The sequence below is a fragment of the Scyliorhinus canicula genome, chromosome 3 (assembly GCF_902713615.1).
Source record: "Scyliorhinus canicula chromosome 3, sScyCan1.1, whole genome shotgun sequence".
Taxonomy (NCBI): Eukaryota; Metazoa; Chordata; class Chondrichthyes; order Carcharhiniformes; family Scyliorhinidae; genus Scyliorhinus; species Scyliorhinus canicula.
The window spans coordinates 5547027-5560059 of record NC_052148.1 but is presented as its reverse complement, the minus strand read 5'-3'; the positions used below and the strand labels follow the sequence as shown (position 1 = coordinate 5560059).

General features: G+C 47.2%; 1 protein-coding gene across 1 annotated transcript in view; it reads left to right on the top strand.

The window, feature by feature from the left end:
- LOC119963790 overlaps window positions 1-13033 on the top strand; it is a 1053439-nt gene that overhangs the window by 189314 nt on the left and 851092 nt on the right. The gene's annotated exons all lie outside the window — the stretch shown is intronic.

The window sequence follows — 13033 nt, the reverse complement described above, 5'->3', positions numbered from 1 at the left end:
ATTTAATTTCTCCTGCCTTCCACCCTGTGACAGACCTTCCCACTTTTTTTAATCACCTCCCATCTGCTTAAAACCTATTGACTTTTTTTTCTTCATCTTCCAGAGCAGCTGAGCATTTTCAGCATTTTTTGTTTTTACATCACTTTTACCTTGGCTTTTGTGGGCAAAAAATGTTTTGTTGAATTTTCATACCGTGCAACAGCAGCAATAAACCCTGTCAACCTTTCCCAAAGTTCAGTGGGACCCTCAACCTGGGATGATCGCACAGGCTGATTATGGGTGGGGATTTCAACATGCTTGTTGATCAAGGCCTGGACCGGTCATGTTCAAGAATGGGCAAGGTGCCAGCAATGGCAAAGGAGCCAAAAGGGTTCATGGAGCAGATGGGGGCTGGTGGATCCGTGGAGGTTTAGGCAGCCAAGATCCAGGGAATTTTCTTTCTTCTCCCCCGCTCACAAGGTGTATTCCTGGATAGATTTCTTTGTTGGGGGCAGAGCCCTGTTGGCGAGGGTGGTGGATACGGGCTATTCGGCAATTACGATATTGGACCATGCTCCGTACTGGGTGGACATGCAGGTCAGTATGGATAGTAAGCAGCGCCCACAGTGGAGATTGGATGTGGGGCTGTTGGCGGACGAAGTGTTCTGCGAGAGATTGAGGAAGTGGACGCTGAACTACCTGCAGGTAAACGATACGGGGGAGGTCTCAGCAGCGGTGGTCTGGGAAGCGTTGAAGGCGCTGGTGAGAGGGGAGCTGATATTGATCCGGGCTCACAGGGACAGGACGGATAGGGAGAGGCGGGCCGACTGGTAAGAGAGATCCTACGAGTGGATAGGAGGTATGCGGAGGCTCCAGAGTCAGGGCTATTGAGGGAACGCCGGAGGCTGCAGGCGGAATCTAGTTCGTTAACTGCAGGTCGGGCAGTGGAGCAGCTCAGGAAGGTGAAGGGAGCGGTGTACGAGCATGGGGAAAAGGCCAGTAGGTTGCTTGCACAGCAGCTCAGAAAATGGGAGGCAGCGAGGGAAATAGGGAAAGTGGTTGATGGGGATTGGAACTTAGTTGGGGACTCGGAGGGGGTGAACAAGACCTTCGGGACTTTTATAGTAGTCCTTGATAAATATCAAACAATTCGGAAGGACTGAGTGGATGGTAAGGGTGGTGTAACTCTGTTATTTAAGGTTGACATCCGGGCAATAGTAAGGGATGACATCGGTGACATGGAGGACAAGGTTGAATCCATTTGGGTGGAAATTACGAATAGTAAGGTGAAAAAGGCACTGATAGGAGGAGTCTATAGGCCACCAAATCGTAACAACATGGTGGGGCAGGCAATAAACAAAGAAATAACTGATGCATGTAGAAATGGTACAGTAGTTATCATGGGGGACTTTAATCTACATGTCGATTGGTTTAACCAGGTCGGTCAAGGCAGCCTGGAGGAGGAAATAACAGAATGTATCCAAGATAGTTTCCAAGAACAGTATGTAATGGAACCTACAAGGGAACAAGTGGTCCGAGATCTGGTCCTGTGTAATGAGAGAGGATGGACTAATGATCTCATAGTTAGGGATCCTCTCGGAAAGATGATCACAATATGGTGGAATTTAAAATACAGATGAAGGGTGAGAAGGTGAAATCAAAGACCAGTATTTTGTGCTCAAACAAAACAGATTACAATGGTGTAGTAATCCACGGGAGGCAGGAGTTACATCACCACACCAATATTTATTTACAATAATGCGATTACAGGAGCAGCTCCTAACGGTGCTGCTAGTAGTCCAGTCAACTTAAGACTGGCTCACAAAGCCTATACAGGTGCTCATATGGGCCCCCTCAATGAGGCATTCCTCTGAGCTTCTTCCTGCTCCTCATGTCTGGGTCTGTCACCTCTGTGTCGTCCGCTGGATCGTTCCCCGACGTGGGCGGTGTGTACCTTATAGGTGCCCGTCTTTTCCTTGATGACCTCCTTGGAAGTTGTTCTTCCTCCTCCTTGGGGAGAGGTGTTGCGGTGGACTCGTCGAACGTGTCCATCTCCGACTCGGACGACTGGATGGCGGGGTCTGGAGAAATTGCTCGGGGCTGGGGTGTGGGTATCCTTTCCGTCTGGGCTATCCCAGCTTGAGGCAGTCCTGCTTCTCCTGCCTCCAGGTGTGGTTCCGCTGCCCTTATTTGGTCTAGGTGTTTCTTCACCTTACCTCCTATCAAAACCTCATAGGATATGGGCCCTGTTTGGGACCCTACTGTGCCTTTGATCCACATTGGCCCATTCCCATAATTCTTGACCCAAACCGGTGCCCCCACCTGGAAATGTCTCTGCTGCCCACTATTCTCATGCCCCCTGCATTGGGCCTCCTGTTGTTTCTCCACTTTCCCCTTAAAATTTGGGAAAAGGTGACTCAGCCTCGTCCGCAGCCGACTTCCCATTAAGAGTTCGGCTGGCGGTATGCTCGTTGTGGAATGCAGTGTGGTCCTGTAATCAAACAGCCAGCGGGAGAGCTTTGTGTCCATTGACGCTGCTGGCTGCTTCTTGAGTCCTGCTTTAAGTGTCTGGATCGCTCTCTCTGCCAGGCCATTGGTCGCTGGATGGTAAGGGGCCGTTTTGCTGTGGCGGACTCTGTTTTTCTTCAGGAATTTTCCAAATTCCCCACTTGTGACTGCTGTTCTGTTGTCCGACACCTATACCTCCGGAAGTCCATGTGTTGCAAACGAGGCCCTGAGCTTTTCAATTGTTGATGCTGTGCTTGCCGCGTTTACCCGGTGGACGTCCAACCATTTGGAGTGGGCGTCCACTATTACCAAAAACATTGAGCCCATGAAAGGGCCGGCGTGGTCAATATGCAGGCGGGTCCACGGTCTGCCTGGCCATTCCCACGGGCGCAATGGCGCCGCTGGTGGCACTTTTTGCCCCTATTGGCACTCCTGGCACCGACGTCCCAAGGTTGCTATGTCTGTGTCCAACCCTGGCCACCAAACGTAGCTTCGAGCTAGCATCTTCATTTTAGACACCCCTGGGTGTCCGTGGTGTAACTCGCTTAAGATTGCCCGATGGCCCTGAGTTGGGACTATTACCCGGGCTCCCCATAATAGGATACCGTCTTCTACGGTTATTTGGTCCCTTCTGCTCCAGTATGGGTGCATCTGGGGCTTCACTGGTCTTTCCAGTTCCCGTGTTAGCAGTAAATGCTTCATCTTGGCTAAAACTGGGTCTTTTTGCGTCCACAACCGAATATGTTGTGCATCTACTGGTAGGGTGTCCAAAAAATTTAGAGTCATTACTGTCTCCTCTACTTTCGGTATTAGAAGCGGGGTGTACGGGAGGGGAAGTCTGCTCAAAGCATCTGCATTTGCTACTCGCGTTCCCGGTCTGTGCTCCAGAACGTATCTATATGCTGCCAGTAGCAACGCCCAGCGTTGGATTCTAACTGATGCAATCGGGGGTATTGACTTGTCTTCTTTTAATAACCCGAATAACGGCTTATGGTCCGTCACTATGGTGAATTTCCGGCCGTACAAATATTAGAACATAGAACATAGAACGATACAGCGCAGTACAGGCCCTTCGGCCCTCGATGTTGCACCGACATGGAAAAAATCTAAAGGCCATCTAACCTACACTATGCCCTTATCATCCATATGCTTATCCAATAAATTTTTAAATGCCCTCAATGTTGGTGTGTTCACTACTGTTGCAGGTAGGGCATTCCACGGCCTCACCACTCTTTGCGTAAAAAACCCACCTCTGACCTCTGTCCTATATCTATTACCCCTCAATTTAAGGCTATGTCCCCTCGTGCTAGCCACCTCCATCCGCGGGAGAAGGCTCTTGCTGTCCACCCTATCTAACCCTCTGATCATTTTGTATGCCTCTATTAAGTCACCTCTTAACCTCCTTCTCTCTAATGAAAACAACCTCAAGTCCATCAGCCTTTCCTCATAAGATTTTCCCTCCATACCAGGCAACATCCTGGTAAATCTCCTCTGCACCCGTTCCAAAGCTTCCACGTCCTTCCTATAATGAGGCGACCAGAACTGTACGCAATACTCCAAATGCGGTCGTACTAGAGTTTTGTACAACTGCAACATGACCTCATGGCTCCGGAACTCAATCCCTCTACCAATAAAGGCCAACACACCATAGGCCTTCTTCACAACCCTATCAACCTGGGTGGCAACTTTCAGGGATCTATGTACATGGACACCGAGATCCCTCTGCTCATCCACACTACCAAGAATTTTACCATTAGCCAAATATTCCGCATTTCTGTTATTCTTTCCAAAGTGAATCACCTCACACTTCTCCACATTAAACTCCATTTGCCACCTCTCAGCCCAGCTCTGCAGCTTATCTATGTCCCTCTGTAACCTGCAACATCCTTCCGCACTGTCTACAACTCCACCGACTTTAGTGTCGTCTGCAAATTTACTCACCCATCCTTCTGCGCCCTCCTCTAGGTCATTTATAAAAATGACAAACAGCAACGGCCCCAGAACAGATCCTTGTGGTACGCCACTCGTAACTGAAATATTGGTGAAATTTTTTTACAGTGAACATCACCGCCAGTCCTTCCTTCTCGATTTGGGCGTACTTCCTCTCGGCCATCGCCAAGGTCCTCGGAGCATAGGCTATTGGCCGTTCTTCCCCATTTCTTCCTCTATGGGCTAAGACGGCTCCTACCCCGTAGGGGGATGCATCACAAGTGACCACCAACTCCTTCCTTGGGTCATAATGCTCTAGGACATTCTCGGATGACAGCTGTTCCTTAATGTCCCTAAATGCTTGGTTTTGGCGGGCGGACCATTTCCATTCTTGCCCGTTTTTTAGTAGCTGGTGGAGGAGTTCTAGGATGGACGCCCTATTTTCAATAAACTTTCTAAGATAGGTTACCAATCCTAGAAATGACCATAACTCCTGGACCGTGGTGGGAGCTGGGGCTTCTTTTATTGCCCTTACTCTGTCTTCCAATGTGTGTAAACCCGACTCGTCTACTTTATATCCCAGGTACGTCACTTGTGGGGCCAGAAAAACACATTTTTCCCTTTTTAGCCGTACGCCTGCCTTTGCGAAATGCCTGAGCACTTCCTCCAGGTTCCTTAAGTGTTCCCTGTTTGTCCTACCCATGATTATGACATCATCCAAATAAATTGCCAACTGCGGTAGTCCCTGCAGAATATTTTCCATCGTACGCTGGAATAGAGCGCAGGCTGATGACACTCCGAAAGGTAGCCTCGTACAACGAAAAAGGCCCACAGGGTGTTGATCGTAGCGAACTTCTGGGAGCCTTTGTCCAGTTTTAACTGCAGGTAGGTGTGGCTCATGTCCAGTTTCGTGAACAAAAGCCCACCTGCCAATTTGGCATATAGGTCGTCTATTTTTGGGATTGGGTATTTGTCCAGCAGTGCGTATTTGTTCACCGTCAGTTTGAAATCTCCGCAGAGACATATCGAGCCGTCTGATTTCAAAATTGGTACCACCGGTGCTGCCCATTCCGAGAACTGTACTGGTCTGATAATGCCGTCGCGCCGTAACCCTTCTATTTCATCATCTACTTTCTTCCTCAATGCAAAAGGTACCGGCCTGGCCTTACAAAATTTCGGAAGGGCTTCTGGGTCCACGTGCAAAGTTGCTTTGGCACCTATGATTTCCCCCAAACCTTCCTGGAAGACCTCTGGGTATTTTTGGAGTACTCCACTCAACTGCCCGCTTCCACTCTGGAAAATTTTCATCCAGTCTAATTTTAGGCCTTTCAGCCAGTTCCGTCCAATTAAGCTCGGTCCGGAGCCCACGGCTATCGTCAACGGTAATCTGAGCAATTGTTTCTCATATTCCACGGGTACATCATTCCGGTACCAAAGAAGAACCAGGCAACGTGCCTGAATGACTACCGCCCGGTGGCCCTGACGTCAATTGTAATGAAGTGCTTCGAGAGGCTGACCATGAAACGCATCACCTCCGTACTCCCAGAACGCCTTGACCCACTTCAATTCCCATACCGTCGCAACCGGTCTTCATCAGATGCCATTTCCCTGGCCCTACACTCTTCCCTGAGCATCTCGAAAACAAGGACTCCTACATCAGACTCCTATTTATTGACTATAGCTCCGCCTTCAACACTATAATCCCGGCCAAGCTCATATCAAAGCTCCAAAACCTAGGACTTGGCTCTCCACTCTGCAACTGGTTCCTTGATTTTCTGACCAACAGACCACAATCAGTAAGAATAGACACCAACACCTCCTCCACAATAGTCCTCAATACCGGTGCCCCGCAAGGCTGCGTACTTAGCCCCTACTCTACTCCCTGTACACACACGACTGCGTGGCAAAACTTTGTTCCAACTCCATCTACAAGTTTGCTGACGATACAACCATAGTGGGCCGGATCTCGAATAATGACAAGTCGGAATACAGGAGGGAGATAGAGCACCTCGTGGAGTGATGTAACGACAACAATCTCCCTCAATGCCAGCAAAACTAAAGAGCTGGTCATCGACTTCAGGAATCAAAGTACTGTACACACCCCTGTCAGCATCAACGGGGCCGAGGTGGAGATGGTTAGCAGTTTTAAATTCCTAGGGGTGCACATCACCAAAAATCTATCCTGGTCCACTTACGTCAAGAAAGCACAACAGCGCCTATACTTCCTCAGGAAACTAAAGAAATTTGGCATGTCCACACTAACCCTTCCCAACTTCTACAGATGCACTATAGAAAGCATCCTATTGGGCTGCATCACAGCCTGGTATGGCAACTGCTCGGGACAAGACCGTAAGGAACTTCAAAGGGTCGTGAATACCGCTCAGTCCAACACACAAACCTGCCTCCCATCCATGGACTCCATCTACACCTCCTGCTGCCGGGGGAAAGCGGGCAGCATAATCAAGGATCCCTCCCACCCGGCTTATTCACTTTTCCAACTTCTTCCATCGGGCAGGAGATACAGAAGTCCGAGAACACGCAAGAAGAGACTAAGAAACAGCTTCTTCCCCATTGTTACCAGACTCCTAAATGACCCTCTTATTGACTGACCTCATTAACACTACACCCTGTATGCTTCATCCGATGCCAATGCTTATGCCGTTACATTGTATATCTTGTACGGCTCTATTATGTATTTTCTTGAATTGTGTTTAATTCCCCTTTCTTCCATGTACTGAATGATCTGTTGAGCTGCTTGCAGAAAAATACTTTTCACTGTACCTCGGTACACGTGACAATAAACAAATCCAATCCAATCCATGAGTCGTGCCTAGAACTTCCAGGGGTTCCCCTGTGTAGGTTTTAAGTTTCATTGATGTTTTTGTTAGTGTTAGTGGCTGGAGTCCATCTTTGATTTTTCTAAATGCTGCCACTCCCATTACTGATACGGCCGCACCTGTGTCTATTTCCATTATTCACCCGTGGGATAATCTTAATGGGTTCTGCTTTTTTGTTGCAATATTATATAATTGTTCCCCTTCGGAGGAGGATGGGGCGTCTTGGTTGTATACTTCCCTGCGTCCCCACCTGCTATTCCTCTTTTGCCACCGCCTTCTAAGGTTTCTGTCGCTGTTACCCCACTCTGTCTGGTGCCAGAAACGGTCCTTCTCTGTTAGGGGAGCCTCAGCCGGTACTTCCCTCTGTCTCCAATTAGTCCTGGCAGACTTGGGGGCAGTTCTGGGTTTTCCTTTGGCCCTTTATTCCTCAGGCTTTTCCTGAGAGCGGCTATCTGGTAGCAGGAGCCGTTGTGGTCGTCCCTCTCACAGGTATCTACCTCCATTGGCGTGCCCTGTAGTTCCTGCACCCCACTTGCTGCCTTTTCTAGGGACAGTGCGAGCTGTAACGCCTGCCTGCAGTCTAGCTCCGTTTCCGCGAACAGGCGTTTCTGTATTGTGAGGTTGTTTATGCCTCACACTAACCGGTCCCGAAGCATTTCATTTAGCGTCGGGCCAAACTCACATTTTTCCGCCAGCCTTCTCAGGCGGGTCAAGAAATTTGTGACTGACTCCCTGTCTTCCCGCTACACAAAATGAGGGTTGGTTTTGGGTCGTCGTGCTCTTTCACCAATTCCGTTAACTCTTGGAAAGTTTTTGTGTCCGGCGCATTGGGGTACGTCAGACGACGTATAATGGCGAAATCTGAGGGTCCGCACGCCGACAGCAGGATAAGCCGTCTCCTTTCGTCCGTAAGTATATCATTGGCCCGGAAGAAGTAACACATTCTCTCCACATACTGGGACCAATCCTCAACAGTCGGGTCGAATGCATCTAACCTCCCAAAAAACGGCATTTTAAAAATGGCAAGGCTTACCCTCCGAGTGCGGCAGCTGGTCTCCACAAAGTTCTTAGTTTACCTCGTCGCCACTGTAGTAATCCACAGGAGGCAGGAGTTCCGTCACCACACCAATATTTATTTACAATAACGATATTACAGGAGCAGCTACAAACAGTGCTGCTAGTAGTCCAGTCAACTTAAGACTGGCTCACAAAGCCTAGACAGGTGCTTATATGGGCCCCCTCAATGAGCTATCATTGAGTGAGCTCATACTCCAATTGGCCAACCAATAAAGCTAGTTGGAGTTCATTACAAATGGGATGAGAGAAGTGCTAGCTAAGGTAGACTGGGAGCAAAACCGTTATGGTGAAACCATTGATGAACAGTGGAGAAACTGCCAAGCGATTTTTCACTGTGCTCAGCAAATGTTTATACCAACAAAAAGGAAGGACGGTAGAAGGAGGGAAAATCGACCCTGGATACCTAAGGAAATAAGGGAAAGAATCAAACTGAAAGGCAAAGCACACAAAGTGGCAAAGATTAGTGGGAGACTAGAGGACTGGGAAATCTTTAGGGGGCTACAGAAAGCTACTATTAAAAACTAGAAAGACAAGTAAGATAGATTATGAGAGTAAACGTGCTCAGAATATAAAAACAAGTTGTAAACGTTTCTACAAATATATAAACCAAAAAAGAGGAGCTCAGGTAAATATTGGACCTTTAGAGGATGAGAAGGGAGATTTATTAATGGGAGATGAGGAAATGGCTGCGTAACTGAACAGGTTTTTTGGGTCGGTCTTCAGAGTGGAAGTCACACATAACATCCAGTGACTGACAGAAATGAGGCAATGACAGGTGAGGACCTTGAAATGATTGTTATCACGAAGGAGATAGTGATGGGCAAGCTAATGGGGCTAAAGGTTAGACTCTGGGATGGTCCTGGCAGATGGAAAATGAGCAAACGTGACACCACTGTTTAAAAAGGGAGGTAGGCAGAGAGCGGGTAATTACAGGCCAGTTAGCTTAACTTCGATAGCAGGGAAGTTGCTGGTATCTATCATCAAAGAAGAAATTATGAGACGTCTGGATGGAAATTGTCCCATTGGGCAGACGCAGCATGGGTTCATAAAGGGGAGGTCGTGCCTTACTAATTTAGTGGAATTCTTTGAGGACGTTACTAGTGAGGTAGATAACGGGGAGCCAATGGATGTGGTATATCTGGATTTCCAGAAAGTCTTTGATGAGATGCCACACAAAAGATTGCTGCAGAAGGTAAAGATGCTTGGCATTAAGATTTAGATTTAGAATTTACAACAGTACAGCACAGAACAGGCCCTTCGGCCCTTAATGTTGTGCCGAGCAATGATCACCCTACTCAAGCCCATGTATCCACCCTAAACCCGTAACCCAGCAACCCCCCCTTAACCTCATCTTTTAGAACACTAAGGGGAATTTAGCATGGTCAATCCACCTAACCCGCATATCTTTGGACTGTGGGAGGAAACCGGAGCACCCGGACAAAACCCACGCTCACATGGGGAGGACGTGCAGACTCTGCACAGACAGTGACCCAGCCAGGAATCAAACCTGGGACCCTGGAGCTGTGAAGCATTTATGCTGACCACCATGCTACCGTGCTGCCCTGGAAGAGTAAAGGAAGATCAAGCAAAAAGTGCAGAGGATACCGGAAGACTGCAGAGGGATTTGGATAGGTTAAGTGAATGGGCTAGGGTCTGGCAGAAGGAATACAATGTTAACAAATGTGAGGTTATCCATTTTGGTCGGAATAACAGCAAACGGGATTATTATTTAAATGATAAAATATTAAAGCACGCTGATGTGGAGAGAGACCTGGGTGTGATCGTGCATGAGTTGCCAAAAGTTGGTTGACAGGTACAACAGGTGATTAAGAAGGCAAATGGAATTTTGTCCTTCATTGCTGGAGGGATGGAGTTTAAGACCAGGAAGTTATGCTGCAATTGTATAAGGTGTTAGTGAGGCCACAGCTGGAGGGGCTGTTTAGCTCACTGGCCTAAGTCGCTGGCTTTGAAAGCAGACCAAGCAGGCCAGCAGCACGGTTCGATTCCCGTAACAGCCTCCCCGAACAGGCTTTTCACAGTAACTTCATTGAATGCCTCGTGACAATAAGTAATTTATTTTCAGTTTTGACCTCCTTACCTGAGAAAGAATGTACTGGTGCTGGAGGGTGTACAGAGGAGATTCACTCGGTTAATCCCAGAACTGAAGGGGTTGGATTACGAGAAGAGGTTGAATAGACAGGGACTGTACTCGTTGGAATTTAGAAGGATGAGGCGGGATCTTATAGGACATTTAAAATTATGAAGGGAATAGATAGGATAGATGTGGGCAGGTTGTTTCCACAGGTGGGTGAAAGCAGAACTAGGGGGCATAGCCTCAAAATAAGGGGACATAGATTGAGGGGTGAGTTTCGGAGGAACGTCTTCACCCAAAGGGTTGTGCATCTATGGAATTCCTTGTCCAGTGAAGCAGTTGAAGCTTCATCATTAAATGTTATTAAGATAAAGACAGATAGTTTTTTGAAGAATAAAGGGATTACAGGTTATGGAGTTAGGGCCGAAAAGTGGAGCTGATTCCACAAAAAAAAAATCAGACATGATCTCATTGAATGGCAGAGCAGGCTCGAGGGGCCAGGTGGCCTATTCCTGCTCCTAGTTCTTATGATCTTCTGTTCTTATGTACCTGTCAGGCAGTGAGGAAGTGGTCGAGCGAGGGCACCGTGGTTTATGAAAGTAGTTGAATCACTTGTCAAGAGGAAGAAGGAGGCTTTTGTAAAGATGATACGTGAAGGTTCAGTTAGGGCACTCGAGAGTTCTAAATTAGCAAGGAAGGATCTAAAGAGAGAGCTGAGAAGAGCCAGGAGTGGACATGAGAAATCTTTGGCAGGGACGATCAAAGACAACCATGAAGCTTCCTATTGGTATGTCAGGAATAAAAGAATGACTAGGGTAAGAGGAGGGCCTGTCAAGGGAAGTTGTGCGTGGAGTCCGAGGAGATAGGAGGTGCTAAATGTATATTATTCGTCAGTATTCACACAGGAAAAAGACGTTGTTGAGAAAAATATTGAGATACAGGCTATTAGATGAGAAGGGCTTGAGGTTCATGAGGAGGATGTGTTAGGAATTCTGGAAAGTGTGAAAATAGATAAGTCCCCTGAGCCAGATGGGATTTATCCTCGGATTTTCTGTGAAGTAAAGGAAGAGATTGCTGAGCCTTTGGCTTTGATCTTTACGTTATCTTTGTCTACAGGAATAGTGCCAGAAGACTGGAGGACAGCACATGTTGTCCCCATGTTCAAGAAGGGGAGTAGAGACAACCCTGGTAAAGATAGACCAGTGTCCCTTACTTCTGTTGTGGGCAAAGTCTTGGAAAGGTTCATAAGAGATAGGATTTATAATCATCTGGAAAGGAATAATTTGATTAGCGATAGTCAATCCCGTTATCTGAAGGGTAGGTTGTGCCTCACAAACCTTATTGAGTTCTTTCAGAAGGTGTCAAAACAGGTGGATGAGTGTAAAGCAGGTGATGTGGTGTATATGGATTTCAGTAAACATTTGATATGGATCACCATGGTCGGCTATTGCAGAAAATACGGAGGCATGGGATTCAGATGATTTAGCAGTTTGGATCAGAAATGGCTAGCTGGAAGTAGACAAAGGGTGGTTGGTGATGGGAAATGTTCAGCCTGGAGTTCAGTTGTGAGTGGTGGACCACAAGGATCTGTTTTGGGGCCGCTGCTGTTTGCCATTTTTATAAATGAACTGGAGGAGGGTGTAGAAGGAAGGGTGAGAATATTTGCAGATGACACTGAAGTTGATGGACTTTTTGACAGTGCGGAACGATGTTACAAGTTACGGAGGAACAGTGATAAGCTGCAGAGCTGGGCTGACAGGTGGCAAATGGTGTTTAATGCAGAAAAGTGTGAAGTGATTCATTTTGGAAGGAATAGCAGGAAGACAGATTACTGGGCTAATGGTAAGATTCTTGGTAGTGTGGATGAGCAGAGAGATCTCGGTGTCCATGTACATTGATCCCTAAAAGTTGCCACCCAGGTTCATAGGGTTATGAAGAAGGCATGCCGTGTGTTAGCTTTTATTGGAAGAGAGATTGAGTTTCGGAGCCATGAGGTCATGTTGCAGCTGTACAAATCTCTGGTGCGGGTGCATTTGCAGTATTGGAATAATTTGGAATAATTTGATTAGAGATAGTCAACACCGTTTTGTGAAGGGTAGGTCGTGCCTCACAAACCTTATTGAATTCTTTGAGAAGGTGCCAAAACAGGTGGATGAGTGTAAAACAGTTGATGTGGTTTATATGGATTTCAGTAAACATTTGATATGGATCGCCATGGTAGGCTATTGCAGAAAATACGGACGCGTGGGATTCAGATGATTTAACAGTTTGGATCAGAAATTGGCTAGCTGGAAGTAGACAAAGGGTGGTTGGTGATGGGAAATGTTCAGCCTGGAGTTCAGTTGTGAGTGGTGGACCACAAGGATCTATTTTGGGGCCACTGCTGTTTGCCATTTTTATAAATGACCTGGAGGAGGGCGTAAAAGGATGGGTGAGTATTTTTGCAGATGACACTTAAGTCGGTGGATTTGTCGACAGTACGGAAGGATGTTACAAGTTACAGAGGAACAGTAAAACCTGCAGAGCTGGACTGACAGGTTACAACTGGAGTTTAATGCAGAAAAGTGTGAGGTAATTCATTTTGGAAGGAATAAAAGGAAGACAGAGTACG